The 26,019-nt window shown below is 42.1% G+C and overlaps 1 protein-coding gene across 19 annotated transcripts in view; it reads right to left on the bottom strand.

Moving 5' to 3' along the window:
* Positions 1-26,019, bottom strand: part of LPP (LIM domain containing preferred translocation partner in lipoma) — a 650,163-nt gene that overhangs the window by 516,350 nt on the left and 107,794 nt on the right. For 10 of the 19 annotated variants that reach the window (XM_019752112.2, XM_019752115.2, XM_074329302.1 and 7 more), the window contains one exon: positions 3,482-3,574. The exons of the other annotated variants lie outside the window; for them this stretch is intronic. The gene's annotated coding sequence lies outside the window, so the exon portion shown is untranslated. The remainder of the gene's footprint in view (positions 1-3,481; positions 3,575-26,019) is intronic. 19 annotated transcript variants of the gene reach the window in all.

The following is a 26,019-nucleotide window of genomic DNA, read 5'->3' as shown; positions in this document are numbered from 1 at the left end:
TATGTAAAATATAACCTCCTTAAAAAAAGAATAGAGTAGTTATATATGTAAAATACAACAGTGGTTATCTCTGAATGATGGTTTATAGATGTTTTAATTTTCTTTTTCATATTTTTGTGCATTTTAATTGTCTAAAATGGATGTATATAAGTTTTATAATTGAAAAAGAAAGGTTTATTTTGTTTTGGGAAAGACACCAAGATAAAAAATAGGAAGTTTTTGCTTGTTTGTTTTTTTCATTTACAGAGTATTTTCACGTCCGTTAACTCATCTGATCCATTTTAACAACTCAGAGAGATGAGTTCAAGAATCCCCACTGAGAGCCACGCAGTCAAGCTCACACAACAAAATGGGACAGAGGAGACCTGACTCAAGGATCCCTGGTGCCCTATTGCCTTCTTTACATTGTCCATTCATTTATCTCAGGAAAAGAGTTCTATTGTTTAGTGCTGTTTTGTTTTGTTTTTTCCTAAAGTGGCTTCAAAAGTGTTTTGCTTGCCTTCCTCCCCAAAGTACCCACATCTTATTAAAACAAAACAAACAACAACAACCAACAACCTGCACACATAATCCTACCTGGACCCCTTAACCCTTTGCCTCACAGTGGGAGAAGAAGACACTGTTCAAGAACATGTCCTACTGTTACTATTTTCATCAACGTATAAAGCCAATTATCCGAACAGTCCGTCCAATCTATTCAGGGGATGTCTAGGCACAATTTGAAAAATGACACAGCCTGACCTAGATAAGAAAACTAGAGACAACGATTTGAAAGCTGCTTAAGACGACAGAACACTGAGGGAGGTTCAGAGTCAGCATCGAAGAAACACCTCAGCTCAAATCTAGCCGGTCTTGGGATGACTCAACAGTGCTGCTGAGCCGTCTTCCTGCCCATTCATCAGACAGGTTTTTCCATTAGAATTTACTGACGGCATGCTCCCCAGGAAGGTGGTAAGATCAATTCTGCAGTTTTAAAATAGGAAAGAGATGACTGGAAAGTCATAACACTCACTCCACATAGTAGACTCAAAAAAGCCCCGGGAGAGGATGCTGACGACGGAAGGCACGCTGGCTCCCTTTTCACCTCTGCCAGTGAGCACACTCACCACAGTCCGTATGTTCTGCAGTTTTTACTGAAGAATTAACTGATTCTGACAAAATATGGTGCATTACCAAAGGTATAAGACAGATTAATTATGTGGGGAATATATATAGGAAAAGGATGGACCCGCTTAGAGTCTGGGGGCAAGAAGAGAAATTGAGTCTTTGTTGAAAGGTTGGAACCTACAGAATAAGACAGAGCCTCATAACTGGCCACACCTTTACTGGGGCTGAGGGAAGAACTCCTGCCCTTAGTTTTCCTCCTGTGAGAACTTCTAGAACGGATCCCATAGCACATACACGTAGGAACAACAAAAGTATTGCTGGGCAGAATAAACACTCATTATGGGAATGAGCCAGGGTATAAAAGAAGCAGATGGTCTGAGCTATTGTTCCTTTGTAGCATCGTCCAGCTTCCTCTCCAGCTGAGACCACGCCCTTTTAGAAACCTACTCACTCTCTTTTCATGCCCTGAGTGTATCTTTCTCATCCTGGAACCACTGGATTTAATATCTTTTAAAAAGCTTTTACTGTAAGCACTGCACACCATAAAAGTAAACTGGTAACAGTAGATTTTAAGCAGGGGTGCCCATCAGAATTGCCTAACAAAGATTTTTGAGATACAAATGCCCAGAGCTACACCAAAAATATGTAGGGATGCAGACTGAAAATCTGAATTCTGGTAAAGCTTCCCTGACGGAAGCTGACACACAAGGTCAGATGAGAACTATTGCTGTCTGGCGCCATCATCAAACTGGAGAACCAAAGAGAACCAAAGGTAAGGAAAGCAATGAGGTGCCTGTGCTAGTGACTCCAAGAGGGTCAAGAGGCCAGGAAGTTACCTGTGTACATGGTAGACACAGGGAAGAAAAGAGGGCCAGAGAATGACTAGGGTAACAGAGAGGCGTCCCCAAGGCAACAGAAGGCTGCCCCCAAGAGAACAGGAGTGTGATCTCTCACAGGTCTCCAGAAAGGAGGAACTATTCTCTTTGGAGCCCTGGGGTAAGGTAAACAGACATTTGGGCAGGATTTGGGTTTGCAGGGATGGGTTTGCAAAAGGTCTCCGCCTTGGGAAGTCTGATTAATCAATGTATACAATATATTCAGTTTATGATCTTGAAAAAGATGACAGTAAGTGAAGGTAGGTGAGCAAACCCTCTGCATATTGTTTTCAATATTGTTGAAACAATAATAGGCTCCAGAGAAACCCTGAATTGGAAGGAGTTTGTCACAGGCCCCCAAATCAAAGAAGTATAATCCATCATGGCTACTAAATTTCTATGACAAATCTCTTCAGCCAAAACAAGATAGAGAGCTTAGCTAATTACACTTCCCTGATTCCTTTGAATGTCAAAATCAAGTCCAATTCAGTTGTCTTGTGAAAACGCATAAACAAATCCTGTTTCACTTCAAAATGAAATCCCGAATATAAAACAGAGGATTAAGCTGGCTGCTGAAACCAAGTTTCTTTGGATAATGATCTTTATATTTGTTTCTTCGTCTTTAAAATGGGAATAACAAACTGTTCTCCGTTGTATATAACATGAAATAATATCCTATGCAGTTGTTAAAGAGTGAAATTCCTACCTCTAATTGCTAAATAAACTACTGACTTACTGTATATTAGATGTTTTGAATCTAATATACATCCCTTTGTTTTCTATAAGTAATATATAATTCCAAATTTGTATCATCAATCTATTCAATTTCTGATTTGCAAGAATCCCTTCTGATTTATCCAAAATTCCACAAACAGAATTTACCTGTTCAACGGGACTCTCCCACGTATGCTATCATTGTGGAATTCATGCCTTTACCCTGTGTATTTCTTTACCCCACTGCATTCCCTAAAAAGAATTCTGGAGGGGAAACAAAGAGTCTGGTATTCACATGTAATGTCTAAAGTTTAACACTGAAGGGTGGTTGTTATTTCTGAAATGGGGGTTGATTCTTGCACCACAGACCCTGACAGCATTACACAAGACCTGTTTCCTCCAGTTGGAGTTATTTCCTGTGACCTTAGATTGGTGTTTCCTAAGTAGATGAACCAGCCTGAAGTACAAACTGAATTACATCTTCTCTGCTCAGAAAACTGTCCCTCACTTCCACAATAGGACCCTCTTACCTTCCAGCATCCCATTTTTGTGTGTGTGTTTGTTTTTTCCCTAAAGGAACTCTGTTGGAATTTGGGTGAGAAATGCAAGTAAGCCTCCTGTCGGGGCAGAACACTTCCCTTCTACCTTGCTTTTTGCCTTTTAGTGTTGCTCTCCAACCACCCTCTTTGTCTGCAGGGGAGGAGGAGTGAGTTACCCAATTATTGAGTTTGGAGAAGGAACTAAGCATGTGCAACTCAGCCCTTGTTCCCAACCTTGGGATTTACCTGAAAGATGGAAGCATACACTCCCTGCTGCTCAAAGTTAGGCGTTTGACAGGCACAGTCCCCTCTGCGGAAGTTGTCACAAGCAGGCCTTATCTGAAAGGAAGAGGGTAACGGATTCAGGAGTGCTGTGTTAGGAGGCCCACTGAGCTGACAGACCTAAAGCCCATTCTACACTTAGTCTTTATCTCCAGCTGCCTGACCCCTTACTGCATAACTTTCATCTGATTTCTAGAGGGACAGAAAAGAATGGTAGGCAGAACAGCAAACAGAGCTGGGACTGAGACTTGGGGACAAGACAGGGGCTAAGTTCAGTCTCAATTAGTCCCTGAAGCCCCGACATATGACATACTGTCTACTCTAACCACACCGAATGTACCTTGCACCTGGGTACACCTGGGCCTCTGCCTTCACTCACACCCTTTCTTCATCCTCAAACTACCTTCCCAAACCCTTACCTCATTCACACCACCCTGACCACCCCCCTCCACGCAGGGTAAAATCACCCCGCCTTCTCAGATGCAGCCAACCTCGGGGACCTCTCCATTCCCTGAATCCTCACCGTTCATTCTCTCTTCTAAGCTGTTGGTCTTTATCACTCTGTAATTACACAGACATTTTTAAAGTCAAATCTCTAGAAGAGTCTAAGTTCCTTCATTGTCAAGGACTGAGCCCCATTCATCTCCAGGCATTCCTCCCCAGCCCCCGCCACTGGCACAAGTTCACTAGCATTTGCTTCTTATGCGCCAGGCAAGAAACTAGGAGCATTCTCTTCATTTTCTTGTTTAACCCTCCCTAGGAAGTAGGCACCATTATCTCTCTCTAGAAGAAACAGGGGCTGTGCTCACAGAAGCTCACTACTCCAGGATCTTGCGCTCTCTCGTGGAACTCTGGGATGCTTGTAGGCTTGAGGCAGAACAGCAGATGGTGATGGGAAGTAAGATTCAGGGGGACTAAGTTTAGTTCAAAACTGAGGGTTCCACCTTCACTGCCTTGACCTTAACCTACACTGCCTCTGGGTGTCAGGAGAAAAAGAATTCTCACTTAAAAAAAAGGGGAGGAGGGAAGATAAAGAAAATAAAAGTCCACATGGGCATCTCTCCATGAAGGGCCTAACTGCTCACTGTGGACCCGTTTTCCCAGTCCCAACGCTCGCTCTGAAAACAGAGGACTGGATAACTGTGGTTGTGTCACTAGATGAATAACAAGCCCCGAGGATCGCTAGAATTACAAGACCCAGACCAGATCCACTCAAATATAGCTGGAAGCTTTCTAGTAACTCTAACCGTGCATGGGGAATGAGCAGCTCAGAGAAGTGAGTCACTTACTGGAATCCGTGCTGCCTGCATTACTCAGCTGATATTAATACACCCACTTGTTCATTAAAGTTTAATTGGAGTTCATGTGAATTGGTTTCACCGGATACTTAATCAAAGAGAAATGTTTGTGTATGAACTGTTCACGTACAAAGCTAGAGAGCGCAGCATCCCTTGAGCCTCTACACTTTTAGTCTGTTCTTTTAACTCTGTTGACACAATAAGTTAGTCAGAGAGGGTGGGACAATGACCCTGAAGGAGGGGGAAAGAGGTCCAGACAAACACAAGAGTAGATGAAAACTCCTTTGTGCGGCACTAGCCACAGCTCCCTAGCTCATCAGCGATAACCTCGTCAGCCAGGACTCAAAAGCTAAACCCTAAGTAGAACTTGTTCGTTATCAAAGCTGCAGGCCTCCTTTTTACCCTGGGCACCTGTCTTGCAGCAGTACATCTTTATTTTTAAAATGGGTGGATAAGAAAATTAACCATCATTCAACATAATCACACATTTCTCTTGTACTGACAAGCAAACCAGGAACACAACCCCAAACGCCTATTTATACAATCAAGGGCTGTCAGTACCCTGTTATTTCTTATGGAGTATCTCACTAATCAACATTTCTGGAAGTATAAAATTTCAAAGCTCCTAAAAATATGTGCATGAAGTTGAGGAGAAACAGATTGTCATATGGGGTCTCTGGTCCCGCTCCCCACACAAGAACGCAGGACATGATGAGGCCAAAAAGGAACACCCACGGAGCCAAGGATGGGGGGACCATACCACTATATTGTCTCTCTGGTGGCTGGGCTGGAGCCACAGGGAGCAGGAGCCACACAATCTGCAACCTGCTGTCCGCTTCTCTGTCAACCAACCCACCCCACTTGCTAGCCACAGTCCGCCATCCGCTTCTCTGCCAACCAACCAACTAACTAACCAACCAACTAGCCACAGCGGATGGCCATCTGATTACAGCGGATGGCTATCTAATAACCGAGCCAGCACCTTTCCACAGGAGGCCAAGAGCCTGGAAACTGCTCTCTGGGATTCTGTCAAGTTTGGCAGCTCTTATGCTGTCAATTTTCCCTTAGGCGTGGTCATCATTGCTAGGTGCCCATGACTTTTTGACCCAAAACAAACCAAGGTGAATTTAAAACTTGACACTATACACTATTTAATTTACTAAAGCACCACCCTTCAGAGTTTATAGATTGAAAGGCAATTTACTCATTTTTTACCAGCTTTATTGAGATATAATCTACACACCATGCACTTCACCCATAGAAAGTCTACAATTCAGTGTTTAGTATATTCACAGAGTTGTGCAAACATTGTCACAATCTACTAAAGGACATTCTCAGTACCCCAAAAAGAAACCCATGCTCATTAGCATTCACTCTCATCCTCTCCCCACCCCTGCCAGCAACCACTAATCTACCTTTTGTCTCTATAGACTATATGGATTTGCCTATTGAGGACATTTCTTATAAATGGAATCATATAATATGCTATCTTTCGTGACTGGTTCTTTCACCTACATGTTTTCAAGATTCATTCATGTAGTAGCATATGTCAGTACCTTATTGCTGAATAATATTCTTTTGAGGGGTGATATACTACATTTTGCTTATCCATTCAGCAATCTACCTTTCAAAAATAAAATAGATCCCTGTCTACCAAAGAATAGCAAATTATCTAGCACTTAGCTTGGGAGATAAATTGCTCAGTGATCGCACTCATGACTGTCCCATTACACATGTGAAGAAAGTGAGGCTGTGTTGGGGAATTCTCAAGTGTGGAGGAGGCGGCAGAGCCCACAGCCCAAGCCAATCTAAAGTTAAAACTCATTGGGATGATCCGTCTGCATGTTGTTTCACAGTTTACGATCTGCTCTCACAGACACGATGAAGCTAGACTGTGGCTCCCTAAGGAAGGAGCTGCGGTGTTTGCATCTCTGACTTCCCCCAAGGTGCCGCCGAACATAGCTAGGAATGCACTGAAGGAGCAACACTCACAACCATCTCTCTCTCAAGGAAAACCACCTTTTTCAGCTTCTTAAGATATGATCCAACTACTTAGTAACAAGCACCTACTATGTGCCAGAAACCATCATGGTGATTAATAAAAGATGATATCTTCCCTGCAGGAGTTCAAAATCTAGAAGAGACCAAACCAATAGACACTGATTTGTCAATCAATGGCAGATTAAACAGAATTAAGCATGTGACAGAAATTCAGAGAAGGGGATCTTCTGCTTCTTACATCTCATTTGCCATGCTAGTGATTTCATTTCTGATCTTGTTTGTAGAACGGGAGCTAATTATTATAAGACACACATAGGTGGAACATAAACATTCATGGAGATAAGAGAATTCATAGCTATGCATGCCCTGAAAAAATATTAATACAAGCCCATCAGTATCTGGGACATGAATGAGGGCCAATTTCAGCACCCACATCAGCAGATAATATAGACCAAAACGGAAATCATCAAAGATGGAAAGTCAAGGGAGTCATCAGTCCAAACCCAAACACTTTCTGCCTCCTTCTAAAGCAGGCTTTTTAAGACACTGTCAGGAAGCTGCCAATTCACTCAGAAGTAGTCACCTAAGAAACCGTGTGGTGTGAAGTAAAGAAACAGGCTTCCAAAATACATGTAAGCTAACCCATACTCTGCTCCAATAGGCTAATAATACAACACTGGGCTTCTGTGGTGCCATGTGTCTAAGGGACTCAAAGACACTTGCCAAAGAGAACTCAGTCCTTCCCACCTGCCCACCCAACGCCCACCCCACACCCCCTGCAAGCATAGCATTGACTCCTAGCCATGAGAGCTCAAGAGCATCTTCATTCCCCTGTTCTATATCCTGAGGACACACCAAGCTTCCAGGTAAAGGCACCTTGCAATCAGAACTGAAAGTCCAACTCATGCTTCTGGTTTTTGCAATGTAAGTGTATATAACCACCATGGATCCAACGCATGGAACAGATCAGGTTCCATGACAAAAACAATTGACACACATAAGGAGAACTTCTTTCTGTTAAAATTTCTGCCAGCATGAAACCCTCTGTAATATACATATCCAGTTTGTACATCAATACAAGTGTTCTTTAAATTCCTGTAGCAAGTTCATACATCCTGTTTCCTAATTACCTCACGCACAGAAGGAATTTTACCTTCACCTCTCTTATTCATTAAAGCAAGTTTGAGGAAATACTTTGACATTTGATTTTTGAAAACACATACTGGTTTAACAGAAAGTCTTAGAGATTCATTGCTGTTTATACTTGGGAAGAAACAAGTTAATATAAATCACAGTTAACTTTTAAACCAATGGAAAATAAAGGTAAGCATTTTTTAGATTTATTTTTACTCTGTATAACCTGAGTACGTTTGGTAAGAATGACCTCATTACAGTCAAATCAGGGTACTGAAGCAGAAAGTACCTCAGAGTTAAAAGTTCTGGGTTTGCATCCATCACTGCTTTAAGAAAACTCACTTCATCTCTGAGTACTGTTACATCATCTCTAAAATGGAAATAATAAGCTCTACCTTTCCTACCTCATAGGGCCACCATAAGATACACACACACACACACACACACACACACACACACAAAGTAGCTCTCTGAAAACCACAAAGCCCCATACACAACGTAAGGTATTTCCTTAATGTCCTTTCCTATTAAGACATTTTTAAATGACATGAACAAACATTTTTGCCTTTCTGTTTCTATTCTGAATAAGCCAAGATACACCCCAAAAATCAACACTACCAATTCCAGGAAACTACACACACACACACACACACACACACACACACACACACACATACACACACTCATATATACAAGATTTGTAAAGGTAATTGTTTAGGACCATAAGTCTAAGAAAACACAAGATCCTGAAGAATCTTCTATCTTAGAAATATCCTCTCAGCAGCACAACTTTAAAATTAAGTCTTTTTCAGTATATTCTTACATGTTAAAAGTGTGTGAAATATATGTTAGAGTATATCACCTTTCAAAAAGTGGCATGCCAAAATTCCCACCCACCTCCTTCTGGTGCAGGAGAAATGGTACCAGGAAGAGGTGGCCCCAGTATATCAACACCTTTTAGAGAGGAGGAAAATGGGAGACAGCTCTGAGGACAGAACCCAGGCACATGCAGACTAAGGGAAGATAGAACCTAATGACACAGAAAATATTCCACCTTACAGACCATCTTTGACCAGTAAATGACCCTCAGTAGCCACATGGCAATGCTCCATGAATGAGCTTATCGAGGATGTGAATACACCCCACTCCCCAAGCACACTATCATCTGAAATTTACTCTATGAACTATCATCTACAGATAAGCAAAGGTCAAGGATGGAGAAGCCAAAAACTTTTCAAGGTCACTGGTGGCTCTGCAAATGCAACTCCTGTGTCACAGGCTCCACTGGTTCACTGTCCTTGAGTGAACAGGCCAGGGTCCTAAGGCAGTCCTAAACTGTTCACTTTCTACCTGACCTTCGTCATAATAAGAGCACATGTATATAGGGCCTGCTGTGTCAGGCAGTGTTAACCATGCTAAACATACATTTTAACTTATTTCTAAACCCTTACATTTTAACTTATTACTGAACCCTTACAATGACCCCATGAAGTAAGTCCATTTTATAGATGACAAAATTCACAGAGAGTGAGGCTGTTTGCCCAAAGTCATACAATATTATGTGGTGGAGCACATTTAAACCCAGGCAGTCTGGCTCTGGTGGCTGTTCCTAACCAATACACAACGCTTCCTGTTCATGCGGACTTTCGACACTGGCTGAAGACCCACCATGAACCAGGCACCTTTGGAGATTCTCACACACATTTTCTAATTTATTCTCACAACGACAATGGGAGAGAGATTGTATTATCCCTAATTCAAAGGAAGGTACTGAGATTCTAGGAGATAATGTAACAGGTTTTTATAAACACTAAGAAACACACTAGGGTTGTACCCCTGTACAATTTCAAGTTTAGTGCTCTTTGTCAACCCCCAGGTTCTGTACCAGCTCTGACATCGATACACTGCACAGTCTTCTAATCATCATGGACACTGTCTACCTACCTATTTATTCATTCAGCTTTTGCCAAGTGGTGCAGTAGAAAGAACATGTGTTTGGGAGACAGGAAGACCAGAGAGGTTCCATCACTTATTAGTTGTGTGACTGAGACAAGTTACTTAGCCTCTCTATGCTTCAGTTTCCTCACCTAACCAGTGAAAACAATGATCATAGTACCTGCCACCATCTCATAGGATTCTTATAAAAAATAAATTAGAAGATACATGGAGAACAGTGAAAGTGACCGGTACATAGCAAGTTCTCAATAAAAATTAATTCAATGACTAATTGAGAGAAACATTAAGATTAAACGGCGTACTCTACGAAAAATTGTTACTAGCACTGCTGTCATATAATAGCTGCTCAAAACCAAAAACGGTATTCATTTATTAATATCCTTTCTAAGAGTCTAAACTCGCCTTGAGTCTCACAGCCCCGTTTGATCTGGTTGCTAAACCCTACAGGGGCCGGCAGAGTACCCTGCACGTTAGAGATGCTCAGAGTTCATGATTATGTGATCTTTCTCTAAATTTACCATGGAAAGAAAATATAAGATGCTAACATAACTTCTCTGAAAACTGGGGAGCTTCAGTTGTCCATTTTCACCCAAAATTTTATATTCAATGTGGAAATTACTACCCATAATTGAAGTCTAATCCACACTAAAAAGTCTCAAGTTAAAGTTCTTATTTATTTCTGATACATTTCCCAAAAAATAAAGAAGGAAAGTGGTTTCCCCATCTCCACATTTTAAAAGCTTCTCTCTGTCTTATCTAAAGACTGCTGTATTCCTCATGAAATCATTCATTTTGCACCAGGTCCTTCACAGATGGAAATCACAAGTACTTTCCTCAGTCATGAAAGTGAGAGAGAGAGAGAGAGAGAGAGATCATAAGTGCAAGAAATGGAGGACATGTAATACTAAGAAAAAGTTCATATGACAGAATAACTTCAACCAGGACATCAAAGGAAAAACAGCTGCAAGAGTACATCATTAAATTTGAGGAGGAAACTAATGTGTGTGCGCACGTGTGTGTGTGCGTGCACGCATCTATGGAAAAGAGCTAGGATGAAAACCATCCACCACAGGACAGGAGAAATAGTGCTCACACCAGGATTTTCGGGTGACGGTGTGAAGGGACACAATGCTGCCACAGGCCCAGGGGCTGGAAGACCAGATCTTGTCCCTCAGCTCTGCCATTCACCTGCCTCCTCTGGAACATGTCTTTCCCACACAGTCTTCTATTCTCCAAACGGCGCCCTCACTGGACCGGTGTGAGACTTAAGCAACAAAGAGATGTGAAAGTGTTTTGGAAACATTTGTACAAACATAAATGGACATTACTACCCATTTATTCCAACGCCACGGAGAGCGACTTTTGTCTGAGCCAATGTGCCTCACAAATGGCATCTATTCTGATCACAGGCTGCTTTCCGCAACGGAAGAAGGGATGCGAACAATTTTCCAGAGAGGCAGTGTTTTGTTTTTTTAATTTCTCTATTATTTCCAAAACAATAAAAGCAAAATTGTTCCCCTCCCCTTTCGTTTTTCCAAATAAAAATAAATTATAACCCTAACTTTCTAATAAATGCAGGATGGAGCTGTCCTTAAGTAAAAGCTTTTGATAACAAATTGCCTGTACTAACTGCTATTTTACTGCTGAATTTTTTATTGTTGCTTAAGCACAGCAATTATGCTAATAAGACTTGGAGGATGGTACATTGAGTATTGAATCTGACAGATAAAATACTCAATAAAATGCTAATCTCACCTGAAAATTAGAATCAGACAGCCTTATTAGTATTTATGGATATAGCATCTTAAACATGTTTTTTTTTAAGATGAATATATATGAAATCAACGTTGTCTCCTAATACAACCTGCCATTTCTAGGCCTGTATGTGCTTTAAATTCAAGGTGATGATTACATACATTGCCTTAGCTTTGCTTCTTGACACAGAAATGAGAGCTTATTGGTCCTCTCTGCTACATAAAGAAGCAGGCAATAAAATGTTTTTCTTCCTCCATCCACCTCCCTCCTTCTCTGCCCACCCCACCTCATCTCTCCCCAAAACGGAAGGTAAGAACTGTCTGAGCAGAAAGAAAAGGCAGATTTGACAGCAACAAGAACCATTTGTCAAACCATCTGGCTTCTCTCTTCACCTGACAGGAGGGAAGAGTGATGTGTCAAAAAGAGCAGGGAATTGAGGATCCAAAGAGCTTGCTTCTCATCTTGATTTTTGTCATTTCCTCAAAGTGTGGTCTTGCCAGGCCTCAGTTTCCTAAACAGGGACCTTCTAGAGCCCAATGGTCAAGTCTCTATGAGAAGTGAGTCTCCCTGAGTTGCATTAAAAAATGGGGATTAAAGCCCCAGTATCCATGTAGAACTGAATATCACAAGCCAAGGTATAGAGAGATAAACAGATAGACAGATAGATGATAGATAGATAGATAAGATAGATAGATAGATAGATAGATAGATAGATAGATAGATAGATAGATAGACAGATCAGGTGGGTACCTAAGATTGTGGAACTTGTGCTTTGATTCACATGGTCCCCTTTTGCCACGTATCCCCAGTATATATTTGAAATGGTCGAGGCTTAAATTCAGAAACCTCAGACACCAAATGAAAAAAGACAGCACTGTTTAACATTTGTCCTCAGGAACTTAACTGGTTTTTCTTTTTACAGCAATACACTTACTCTGGGAGGAGCAAAGCAGTCAGCTGCCCATTTTTAAAAAGGAGAAACTAATGATATCTGAATATTGCAATATTATTTACAAAAAATACATATCTTCTCTGATTTGATTTCCACATGAATCCCATGAAGCAGAAGGAGAGAACAAATCCTCTTCTCCAGAATTTGCCATAGCTAGGGCAACGACGATCAGAGGACTTAATCTTGCATCCAGAGTACGTGGGTTCTGGGGTCCAGACAAGCAGTTTTGCCTTCTGACTACCTCCTGCCTGCTGCCAAGCACACCACAGGTCCTCTGGGTTACAGGCCTGTTCAATCACCCCAATCCCAAACACCCAAGTAACTAGTCCCAGCTGGACACAAGGGCCAGTGAACAGGAATCTCAGCACCCACAGTAGCCACACCAGAGTCTTCTCCCACCCATTCCAAGGCTTCAAAAAGCTGACAACCTTTCCAGAAGTTTCTGTCTCCCCCTGGGTAGGTCTTAGGCATGGACAAACCAGGCTTGTACTGAATGGTGGAATTTGACATATTGTGACAAAACTGGGCACGAATCCCCGGACTCCACTTCACTCAGGGCCCTTGGAAAGTCACTTGTCTCTATAAGCCCCATCTCTTCCTCTACCTGTTCGTCTTTTCAAGACCAGAGATATCATTTTGACATGAAGAGGGAGAAAAGAGAGGAAATGTGCTCCAAAAATACAAACAATTCAACAGGACAAAGGGTCTTCATATCCCTTGCTTCAGCTGCTCCTCACAACGCAGAGCTGAGCTGAGCATCATCCCCATTTTTCAGATGAAGAAATAAAGGCCTAGAAGTTCATAAATTCTCCCAAGATAACACAGGAGCTAGGAGATCCTCAGCCCATAGCTGGGGGGCCAGGGTCAGGGGAGGAATGCTGGTACTGGTGATTAGCCCAGGGCAGGGTAGAACCAATCAGTCATTAGATTCTACTGTTAGTTACTAACCACAATGTTCCAAGACACCTAACCCTCCCTCTGCCCCCCCCCCCAAAAAAAAGCTGGCATTACCCTAATATCAGAGATCTGCACGACCCTCAGGTACTGACCAAGTAACCACCTCCTTGTACTGTTTCACACACATAGAAACAACCATTTACAGACACCCCTGTATCTTTATTGTACTATGTCCAACACTGCAATTTGCAAAGCACTGTCACAACATCCTTATCTAATAGGAATCACCATCCCCCAAGTTACAGGAGGAAAAGTGGAGGCACTAAGAAGCCGATTCACTTGCCCAGTTCTCCTAGGTTTCTAAAGGCAGGGCTAGCACTCAGGTTCAGGCCACCAAACCCAGAATGCTCTGTTCTTTTCACTTGATTAGGCCACCTCTGAATTGCCAGTGCCACCATTTCTTCAGTAAACAACCAGAGTAGAAAGTCAGCTCTGAACTGACACATCTCCCAACAGAGTAACGATTCGAGTCATACTTCGAGGAATAATTTCTGGGAAAGCAGAGTAGGTGATGCTATCAAACAGTGAAACTTAAAACTCCTACTCACTACCTGCCTGGGAGGGAGCAGGAAATGGGGCTGAGGCCCTTTCCCTACAGGTTCCCCCTGCCCATTTCTGTCACTCACAGTCATTACTAAATTCAGTACTGTAAGCAAATGAAAGCTGTTTCCTAGCTCTTTGGCCTTGGGTAAGTCCCCTACTTCTTTGGTCCTGTTACTAATACTCACTCGTGTACACATGCACATACACAGACACACACACACACACACACACACACACACACACACACACGCGGGACCATCCCTTCATTTACTTAGTGGTGTGGTGACAACAGAAAGCCCCTGTATTTCGTATCCTCCAAAGCACTGCAACTACCCCCTCGATATTTGTGCAGTGGCTCCAGCCTCTGCACCCAGTGCTCAGAGCAGCACCCGCCACCTCTGCCCTGAGCCTTCTAGTTCTCATCCCCCTGATTCTCTCAGCCCCTCCCGCCAGCCCCGCTTCTCCATCCTCACCTGCCACTGTCCTCGGTTAGTTCTGCTCACCTCCACCCTGGACAAGCACTAACTCACTTCTCCATCACCAATCCCAACCTTCTCTTCCCTCCCCAAATCCATCTGTCTCTGTGTAAAATGCTACCAGCTCTTCAATGGCTCTTCATAAGAAGCTGTCAAAACACCCATCAACATGCTAGCTGCAGTTCTCCATACATGCCATGGTCTGTATCTTTCTAAAAGGAGCATCTCCATAACTAGGTCTATCTTATGGGTCTTGTTTCTAGAGAGAAAGTTTTGGTGCCCAGGATACAGGAAGGAAATATGGCCATAGAGGGGAGCTTCAATCGCACCTCTGAGGTGTGTCACCCCAGAGCATGTCACCACTCCAGAGAAGCTGGGCAGAGGTGAGTGTCAATTCCTGGGCCAGATGCTGAGAAACACCACAGCAGTAGAACTTTCACAAACATCCTCTAATCTTTACAACTTAGCATGCAAGCTACGCTTAATCCCAAATAAAATCCATTTAAATCGTGATTCAGATTTAATAAGTCAGACTCACTGAAGTTATGTAAATCATTCCTAACAGCTATTGGAACTGGGCTCATAACCAAGTCTATGAAACTACACTGGGACACTGGGATACACTAGTGTTGAAAAGTGACAGGTGCTCTGCCACATGGTTTACCTAAATAATCTCAGTTAATTTATATACAACCCTTCCTAATAATTATTAGTGCTCCCATTTTACAGATCTGGAAACTAAGCCCCCATGTCACACAATATGTCTCTGGCAGATTTAGGACTGAAACCAGGTGTGCTGGGCTTGCTCTTTTTCTCTTTCCTCTGCATCATGCATCCCCTCTCCATGTAAATTCTCTCATGTGACATGGTAAACGTAAAGCATTTTTCTGTGCATGTGCCACTGGAAGCAGCATTCAGTTGTACATATAAAATCTGATCTGCCAGTCAGGAGAAGGTGTTTGACAAGTAGCACTTGAGTTAAGATCTCAACATGATGGTGGAAAGTGGATTTATTGAGTACACCATGTGAGCACAGCCTTACCCTGGACTGAAATTTCCCAAAGATCAACATCATAAAACAAGCTGGAATTTCACTCAGTTTCACAAATGCAACACCTTGGCACATGGGCCTTCCTTGTAATAGGGACAACTGCAAATTCTTCTTCAAGAAGGTTAATAATTAGAGTCAGAAATTCAGAGGCCATCATGTGAACAACTGCCTCCTCTTCAAAAGCTAAGCTTTTCTGATAGAAAGAGGGTTGATACGCTGAGAACTTGAGAGCTAGGGGAAGACCTAATCTCACCAGAAATGTCGAAAGCATCTTAAGCAGACACCACCTTTCCCTCTATCTCTAGAGACACAGGATTAAGAAGTAGCCCAGGGGTAAGCCAAGAGCTGCTCATAAAAGCTATATACTCCTATACCACTTCCCAGGGGCCCTTCTAGTTCCTTGGGTTAACTGTAGTTAACCTCTCAACCCCTCAAGCCTCCTAAGTAATTCGATTTAATGCATACTCACAACGTGCCTATAAATGCCAGCCACTGAGCTAGGCTCCAGAGGCTGAAATGCCTGCCCTCTGAAGATCAGAGCCTGGAAAGAGATACCACCCATGAAAATAAAAGGTGGTCTGTGAATGGGTTTCTGAAAATATAAACTATGGGATGGGGAATGTAGGAAGAGAAAAATGATTCCCAATGGGAAAGCTGATATTTCTGGAAAGGTAGAATTTGAGCTGCTTACCGATGGCTATTGCCTGGCAGAGCCAGCCAATGCATGACAGCTCTCCAACGTGAAATGGAGAGTATGAGCATGGGGTACACAGGAGTCAGGGAGCATGTGGAGAGGTAGCCTGAAGTCAGACCAGGTAGGGCCCTGAACAGGGGTATCCCTTATGACAGAGATATTGGGAGACCAGGAAAACACACCACAAGTCTCATGACAGAGGCTCTGAGCTCACTCCTCTCAGTGAGCAAAATAAAAGGTACCCCTCCATTCGCCCAAGAAATGTGCCTGTGTACGCACTCCAACCTCCTATTACCCTGTATACAGGACAGGGAAGGATATAAGGCATGTATCACTCAGGCCCCACCATGGTCTCTTGAGGCTGAACAATGGTATCTCAACGACCAGCGTTAACAATGAGAAAACAGCAGGACAAGAATGTATACTGCTGAAGACCTGACAATTCAGAGCTGGAACTAGGTGGCAGAGGCCTGCATCTCCAAAGGCCTACAGCATCATTGTAAGTGCCTAGTCACGAAGACCCATTTTAAACTAAGTACAAGAGCTTTAAAAACAATAATAAAGAAAGAAAGTCAGGGAGGTAAACAGGAAGAAAGGGAAGGGAAGGGAAAACAAGGGACAAGGAAGGAAGGATGAAAGGAAGCCAGAAAGAAATGGCTCCCAAAGGCCATGATAAGAAGGCAAAACAGTAAGGGTAGCCCTGCCTGCAGATGTTAAGGATAATCAAATATAAGTCAAACACGGTACTGTAGTTCCAAGTGACTGTTTCCATTTTGATAGTCCTGGTATTTTATGAACAAAGAATGTAAACTTTGTACAAATAATTTTTGACTTCTCGTTAACCAAAAAATAAACATATATTTATAAGAATATAAATGTATGGGGGGGAAACTAGACACATGCCAAGTTGTTAATGATTATTACTTCTTGAGGAAAGAAAAAAAGGAGTGGGAAGGGGTTTGGTAAGTTGCCAAAATAGTCACAAACTCTTCTTCTCCCTATATCCTCACCCTTGCAATGTGACTTTGAAGCTTCTCCCATCAGGAGGATTCTTTCTCCATCCATGTTACTAATAAGTGTGTATTCATTCATGGACCCTTAAAATCATTCACTGCCTATTCCACAACCCAGCTTACATATCTCCATCTTATCCATAAATATGTAAAAAAAATTTTAATGTTTTAGTAAATGCAAATGTCTTCCTCCTAAGTGTAATCATAGCAACATTTATTGAATGCCTAATATTGCCAAGGTGTTGTTCTAAGCACGTCACATGCACTATTTCATTTAGCCCTCACAGCATCATTTTTCTTAGACCCATAATTAACCTCGTTTTATAGAAGAGGAAGCTGAGTCACAGACGTTAAGCAAATTGCCTAAGGTCATGCGCCTACTAAGCAAAAACCCTAGATATAAACCCAGACCTTCTAACTCCAAAGCTTGCATAGTCTGCACTGTGTCTTGATGTCACTCAAATCCACCAACTGATTAACCCAAACAAAAAGGGAAATGGCTAAGTGACCCTTTTCTGGCTCCTCGTGAGTACAGCTTCCTTTCAAAGACTCATAAATCACCTGTAAGCCAGTCTAGAATTACACCAGGAATCACAACAAAGTCAGCAGATTCTAGACTCCGGATACCTGTTTTTTTCAATAACTGGTATCTATTTCCTCATCTCTCACTTATGGCATTTCTGCTGATTTCCAGTTTTCCTCAAAATTATTGGCAGCACTTGTACAGTCACCATCAGAAGTACTCCTCCGTATCCTGAGACGCAGTATGCGTGGCCCACAAACTTTACAATCATCTACCAGAGCTAACGGCTCTCTCATAACCTCCTCATCTGTTGTGAGCATCAATTTCTTCTTAATGATGTGGCTTCTACCCGTCCTAGTTTAAAGATCCTCCTCCTTCCACGATAAAGCTGACTGGCAGAGGCAGAAAACAGATGTGTAGCTCCAATTTCTGTCACCTGGGCCATTACATCACCATCCCCAGCCTACAGAAATGCTAGAGAGCCCCACAAAAGAACTCCCTGTCCTGGAGCCCATTCTAACCCCACTCCTGCCCAGGAGGTAATAAAAATGAAAGGCCGCGATTGGCTGCCAATTACATCATTGCTCTACAGGCCTGATTAAATTCTTAATTAATTGAATGCCACTTTACTTCTACACCTGAGTCCATAGGAAAATAAATAACCACAAAGAGAACAACATAGGGTGAAGGCAGTAATAAACTATAGCTTCTGGCTCAGGCAGGAAAGAGGAATCGTTTGCTGGGGTTACCTGTCATTAAGAACGATTTGGTCACCAGGTGGGGACACACAGTTCTCTATATTAAATTAGAGGAATGATTCAAAGGGGACCAGTTTCAGCTGACGAGCAAAAAGAAAATCAATTTCAGGTTGCCAGGACAACTAGACTTTTCCTGCAAGAATAAATTTGATACAGCCCTAAAATCTGACAACTAAATGTTTCCTCACATTACATCACATCCCTAAAACGTGTGTTGAACCAGGGAGATAATCAGGCCTGCTAATTACTTTCTACAACACTCATATGATGCAGGATTGATGGTCTTGGCTCCAGTCTGACTCTCCACTAGCAGCTCCACTCACTCTCTCAGTTCTATAGTGCACAAGGATTATGTGCTTCTTAAAATGAATGTGAAGGCATATCGTTGTCAGTTAGTCCTTGGATCCTGGAAAAAGGAAAGTGAGCACCTTTTTAATACATATCCCCTAATGGTTTCGATTATACACATGTTCTCTGTCCTATAATTCATTGGCTACCCCTTCCAGAGGAGGGGTCCAAAGTCACGGAATTATATTTAACATAATGTTGGATCTAAAGGGACTTAGGAGATAATCTTGTTTTAGCAGAGGGTGAATCCAAGACATTGATAGGGAAATCAATTGCTCAAGGTCAATACAGTTGGTCAAATGCAGTCAGGACTGGAATTCAGGTCTTCTGATAATGGCTTCTATGCAATTTCCTTAAATAGCTGCCATCATTCCACCCCTGCCTTACAGACTCTGGGAACTGAAGTTAAGTCCACTTGATCTCCTATTAATCCTCATGAGGCAATGACCCCGAATGGCCTTATCCCAGGGGTTCAGAGTCCTGACCCCAGATCCAATAATATCTGATGAGATGAGCCTTCTCTATGCATTTACGTTCGCAGAAGGCCGCATATCAACTTACCTCCAGGGGCTATTAAAAACAAGAACAGCTAATAAATCACTGGAAAGCACTTTGCAAATGTAAAGTAAAACAAAAATGCTAAGCATCAATAATATAAGTGCCTCAGGCTGAGGCAGTTCCCTGGAGAGCATGATGATTTCAAGTGGCTAAGCTATGCCCACCATCATCCAACCGAAGAGATAAAGGCCACACCTCTCTCCAAACCTCACTCTCCATTTTTCTGCTCCTCCCAAATTGTCAAGTATGCCTCTAGACGTTATTATAACATGTTATATTATGATGGACATGCAGAGACGTACTTGCTGTTAATTAATATGGTCATAGGGTCTTTGCTATGTGTGGAAAAACACTGAGAGGAGATCTGAATCAACAGACATATGAAGCAAATGTCAAGCTGACCCTGGCGGGTGATGATCCAAGTAACCCATGAAAAACAATGAACCCATTAGAGCGTGTTTGTGAGCCGAGTCAGCCTTGAGAGGTCAGATGAGTATAGCAACACTCAGGCTTAGGTGCCAATGGGAGAAAGAGGTGAGGACAGAGCACTCCTTCCAACCACCTGCGTGATTCTTGGTTGTCATATGTGGACCAAGCAAGATAAGAAGATGAAGGCAGAAGAAACCACAGGTGAGGAGAATAATTCAGAAATCAAAATTGGTGTCAGAGAGATTTGACTTCTAACCCTGAACCTGCCACTACAAGTTGGGTGACATTGGGCAAGTTATTTAATCTCTCTAAGCCTATTTCCTCATCCATCTAATATGGATAATACTCAGACATACCACACAGGTTGGCTTTGTGAATTCGATGCAATGAGTTATGGAAAGTAATTTACTCAGTGCCTGACATTTAGTACGTGTGCAATAAATGTCAAGTTATCATGGTAACCATGCGTGATCTAAAGAGAGGCTGGAAGATGGAATCCTAGAACAGAAATAAAAGGCAAGAAGTAAAACATGAAGTTAGAGGTCTAGATCATGGGGACAGAGAAGAAAAGACCTATCCCAAAGTTCTATTTTGTATCTACTAAGGAGTTACCTCTGGTCCCATACTCAAATATCTAGTAGAGCAGAAGATGACAATAGCCCAGGGATAGTCAGGCACCTGCAAACCTCAGGCTTGAGTGGAAATTCAACCACTTGGTCACTGTAGAGGTCAGCCCTCAGCATTTGAGCCACTAAAATCTAGGATTGAGCACTAAATGTGGCTCCTAGCTCCTCATCCCCAAACAAGGAACTAGTTTTCATAGGGGTAAAATGCTCGCCTGACCCCCAGTTCATTTAACACACTTTCTTTAATACACATGTATATAGTCCATGCCACCTAGCGGGGTAGGAAGGGGGCACAATAACCATGAATAGAGTAAGTCCCTTTAAGTCAAGCCCAGATAAAGAGCCATAAGGCTTCAGGGTAGAGAAAGAAACTGTAATTTACTGAGCTCCTATTCAGGCATAGATGCATTACAAAAATTAAGAGAGGGGAGAATCAAGGAGGACTTCCTGAGAGAAGCCCCTTTGAGATGACAGTACACTGGGGCACCCAGGCGTTGGGGCCACACGCATTTATTTCTTCTGTAGGCTCCTGACAACGCAGTACTGCTGGGTAGGTACCCAAAACCTCACTGGCCACTCTTGACTCCAGGTTTACAGCCGAGACATCTACCCACCACAGCATGCCTGGGGACGAAGCAGGACCACAGAAACAGCTAAGGAATGACTATGAAGTTGGGACAGAGCCAGCATCAGGCCTCCTCTGCTTCATCCCCACGTGCAAAGCAAAAGCAGGCACAATGAGGAGACAAAGAAAGGAAGGAGAAGAAACGACAGATGTCTTGATAAGGCTGGTGGAGAGAACAAAGGGTGTTGAGTCAGCTATGAAGAGGAAAAAGAAAAAGAAAAACAGGAGACAAGAGAAAGAGCAGGAGAAAAGGCCTGAAGGAAAGAGCTCTTGTGTGTTTAGTTTGTTGTGTTTATTTCTTTAAGCATATTTCTGTTAAGTCTTTTTTTTTTTAAAATCATACTTCCATTACATCCTTCAAACGTTAGCTTGAAAGGACATTGTTTTGTTCACTGACTAGCATTAAGAAGAGTTCCTGGAATATAGCAGGTACTCAATAAATATTTATTGATTGAATAAATAATGCCCAGCTAGAATGGGTCCCTGTCGCTGAGAGTCACCAAGAAAAACAGCAAGATTCAGCTTACTTCTGTTCACTCGCTTTAATGAGGTGGGAGGGATAACACAGGTAAAAACGTAGTTCATGGCTCCTGGTGGGCAGTTGCCGTATATTCACCAAATTTGAATCAGAGTGACCCACACCCAGGACAAAGACAAGGCAGGCCATTCCCTGGATGAAACCCCAAGAGGAAAAGCAAAGCCTCTCTGTGCAGTCAAATGATGTTTTATTCTGAAATTGATGGTTGAAAGCCAGGAAAGGCCCTGGCCATTGGAGGAAGATGACAGTTTCCACCCCTTGAGAATACCATGTGATCTGGAACTAAAATAGAAGTGACTACAGAATCCTTAAAAGAAACAACAGTTGATGAAGAGGACAGGATCTAGAAAGGACTGGATTTAAGCACCAAATGAAAGGACTGAATTAAAGTCTTGCCTAGAAGACTTGCCTATCAATTTTCATGGTGTTTCTTCAGTCCCTCTCCTAATGAAATTTGGAAGGATTAATTTCTCGGTAATTCAGAAAGCAGACTTTGCCCATAATAAAGAATGCACAGAGAGCTGGAGATGAAAACACTAATTACAAAATAATGAAAGGAGTCCATATCAACCATTTCACTCTTCCATTGTGAGATCTACCGTGTTTCCCTGAAAATAAGACCTAGACAGACAATCAGCTCTAATGTGTCTTTTGGAGAAAAATTAATATAAGACCCGGTCTTATTTTACTATAATATTAGACTGGGCCATTATAATATAATATAATATAATATAATATAATATAATATAATATAATATAATATAATATAATATAATGTAATATAATATAATACCAGCTCTTATATTAATTTTTGCTCCAAGGCATGCATTAGAGCTGATTGTCCAGCTCGATCTTATTTTCAGGGAAACAGGGTATCAGAAGTTTATATAGCCTGCAAGGTCGGCACATCTTGCTCTGGCTGTGCCTAATTTTGAGAGACCATTATTATTTATAACACATGAAGCACTTTCCATCTGCAAAGTGCTTTGGAATCACTTTTTATTAGTTACTCAGCATTCTTAAATCTAAACACAGCTAAAGCCCTAGCGAAGGGCAGCAAACACTACGATTTACTTATTCATCACTCAACAGGGTCCACACAGCTCCTCCCAATGACTGAACAAATTGAGTAAGGGGCAAATAAAGCACTAAAAATGAGAAATCCAATTCAATGCAACATTCATTTATCGAGGCCACATGGCACTGGGCTAGGTGTTTGGAGTTGCAACAGGAGAAGGTACAGAAATAAATCTGACACAGCTCTTGACCTCAAGGAATTTATAGTCTAGGGCTATTTGAGAGAACCTTTATTATCCCTTCCAACTTGAAGATTGTGTCGTTCTAAGAAAGTATAAATAGGTTTCAAATATCATGTACAGGAACATGTTCCTACATGACTCAAGATTTGAGCAATTACGTAGATATAATTCTAGTCCCAAAAATGGAATCCCAAAAAAGGGAAAGAATACAGCATGAGCATATTTCCCCAATTTTCCATTTCCAGAATCAAGATAGGTTGCCTCAAATCACATAAGAAGAAATTTTAAGACAAATGAGAGTTAATAATCTCTCAAGAGGAGGAGTCAGCCATCCAAAGAAACTTACTCTAAGAATAAAATATAAACTTAGAAGGGTTTAGTATTTTAAAGCCACTTAAGAGATGTACAAATAATCACTGATGGAAGTTACAGATAGTTTGTGTATACCTCTAAACATTAAAGGTTACAGCTTTTGGAGCAACTACCCTTTACGATAAGATGTCACATAAAATAGTCAAGTACAGTTGGACTTATCACCTGGTAAGAATATCAGAAGAAGGACTGAAAGATGAGAGGGGAGATGGGGTATTCTACATAAATTTTAAAGTCCCTTCCAACCCTTGGCTTATGGTTCATAGCACAAAGCCTGGCACACATCAAATGTTGAATAATTATTAGTTCTTTGTTGGCTTAAATAAATGAAAGAAAGTACACATGTAAGAACGAACAGTCAGAAACTAGAAATCCTCAGTTCTATTATCCATCATGGTGCCCTAGTTGATAAATCAGCTGTGAAAGTCAACTGACTAACACATCACCCCACTCATCACCAGGACTGATTTGCCAAATATTATGGCTCACATAATTCACTAATAATTAAATACCATCCTCTACCATTTTCTACCATCCTCTCGTGGGGGAAGTGGGGTGTATATGTACATGTATGTTTATCCTGTTTTACTGCTAGGCTGAAACTTCAGAAGGCAGGAAATACGGTGCAGCCATAAGAGCACTAGCCAAGTCTCTTTACCACATGCCACTGGGCAGCCTCTTCACATTATTTGAGCATCACTCTGCTCTTCATTTAAATGAGGGTAATATTCGACGGCCTGTCACCCTCATGGACCTGTTGTGAGGATGTGATGAGTTAATAGGTATGAAAGGGGTTAGTTCACTATAAAGCCCTGTATAAAGCTGCATCACACATCATGCTCCCAGAAGGATGAGTCATGGTCAATAAATTCTTAGTGTTTATATGACTGGTCTTCCCTGTGGTTTCCTCATAACAGCACCAAGCATTAGCAGCCATTAAAATGTATGCTTTTTACTAAAGCATAAGATACATTGTGCATGGTTTCCCTAAATCTCCCCAAACTAATGGTAGAGTCTATCGCCAAACCCCAGAATCTTGATTCATTTCTTCTCAATTGCACTCCCGATCCAGCAAAAGTACCATATCATTGTGCGCACTTTCCTGGTTTTATGCGCACATATATGTCCACGGCATCAAAGGGTTCACAGCATAAAGTCAAGACGAGCGCCACACATGAAACAAAAGGCTTCTGAAGACTCCAGTCCCCAAAACTAGAACCACCAATTGGAACTTGATTGTGAAGGAGTTGAATGCTATTCTAAAGAATTTGGTAGTAACAGTATAGTGAGCAGGAACTCATAGAGGGGGCATTTTGGTTTTGTTCTACTTGACCTTAGAGAGGATATGGCACAGGCAGAACTTTGTGCAAGTTGATGAGCTCAGTGTTACAGGTGATACCAAGTAGGGGACAAATGAGACATGAAGGGACAGTCTAGAAATATATTAAATTAATCCTTTAAGAGCTAAAAGAGACCTTCAAGGCCCACTGGCACTTCACTTCCAAATGGAGAAATGAAGGCCCAGAAACTTGAAGCATCTTAATCAAGTCACAGGGTAAGCTCATGGCACAGCTGCCATCAGGACACATTCCTCTAGGCTCCCACTGTCGCTGGAGCCATCGCTCTTGCCTGCTTCCTTCTTTTCCCAGGACTGGAGGCTGCATGGCAGCCAGCTCCTAGCAAAGGAGCATCAGAGGTAAGGTAGAGTCGTGCCTGGTTCCTCAGCCTCACAGGGAGGAAGGGGATTCCTCAGACAGATGCCTTTCCACAATTGCTCAGTGGGCTGGTGAGTACAGGCTGCCATCAGGACATTAAAACCCAAAGGCTAGAATATTTTGTCAGGGAACAAAGGAATCTCCCTTTATCTCAGCTGAAAAACTAAAGCCATGCTTTTAGAAAGGAGAAGAGAGAGGTCGAGTTTGCTTAGAACCCCTTCCAAAAGGAGCAGAAAATAACCAACTTTTGCAACAAGACTCTTGTAGTCTATTGACAGTAGATTACAGAACCCATAAATGCAAAGGAGAGCATTAGAAATCATGCCTGGCCTCATAAAGTATAAATGATTGCAGTCCTCTCTAGGGCCAGAATTTTGCACTTCAATTTCTTCTTAACCCTCTTAACATCTGTGACAGGCAAGTGACTCATCCAGTTATTGAGTGGAAAGCCAACACCTCGGTTTCACATGCCTCCTTCCATTTCCTAAGGTGTGAGGCAGCTCTGGGATCTGCCTCCTGCTGGTCCCACTTCTCCCGCAGAGAAAGTGGAAAGTATAAGGAAGTCAGACAATCAACAAGGCCATTACAAGGCTGCATTTGCTAAGTGCACATCTGTCCCTACAACTCTCTGTCAGGCACAGTCCCATTTCTTGTCCAGCAACAGAAGGGACAAGCAGAGGCAGAAGACCATGAAGATGCAGGAAAAGCATCATCTCCACCCTGAGCGAGAAGATATTTGCCAAGCGAAGGCTAATAATGTGTCCAAGACATATTTAAGGAAATCACAAAGAAAAATTCAAGACCAGGGTTTTATTTCATCTTTTTAAGTTCAAACCACAGAAAGTATTTGGAAGAATTAGAAACTACTTTCTGCGGGGAATTCCACAGGAACTGGAAAATCTAAGGCAAAATTAGAAGCAA

This window comes from Rhinolophus sinicus, linkage group LG01 (assembly GCF_036562045.2).
Source record: "Rhinolophus sinicus isolate RSC01 linkage group LG01, ASM3656204v1, whole genome shotgun sequence".
Classification (NCBI taxonomy): Eukaryota; Metazoa; Chordata; class Mammalia; order Chiroptera; family Rhinolophidae; genus Rhinolophus; species Rhinolophus sinicus.
Note: the sequence above shows the minus strand (reverse complement) of the source record. Positions and strands in the feature narration are given on the sequence as shown.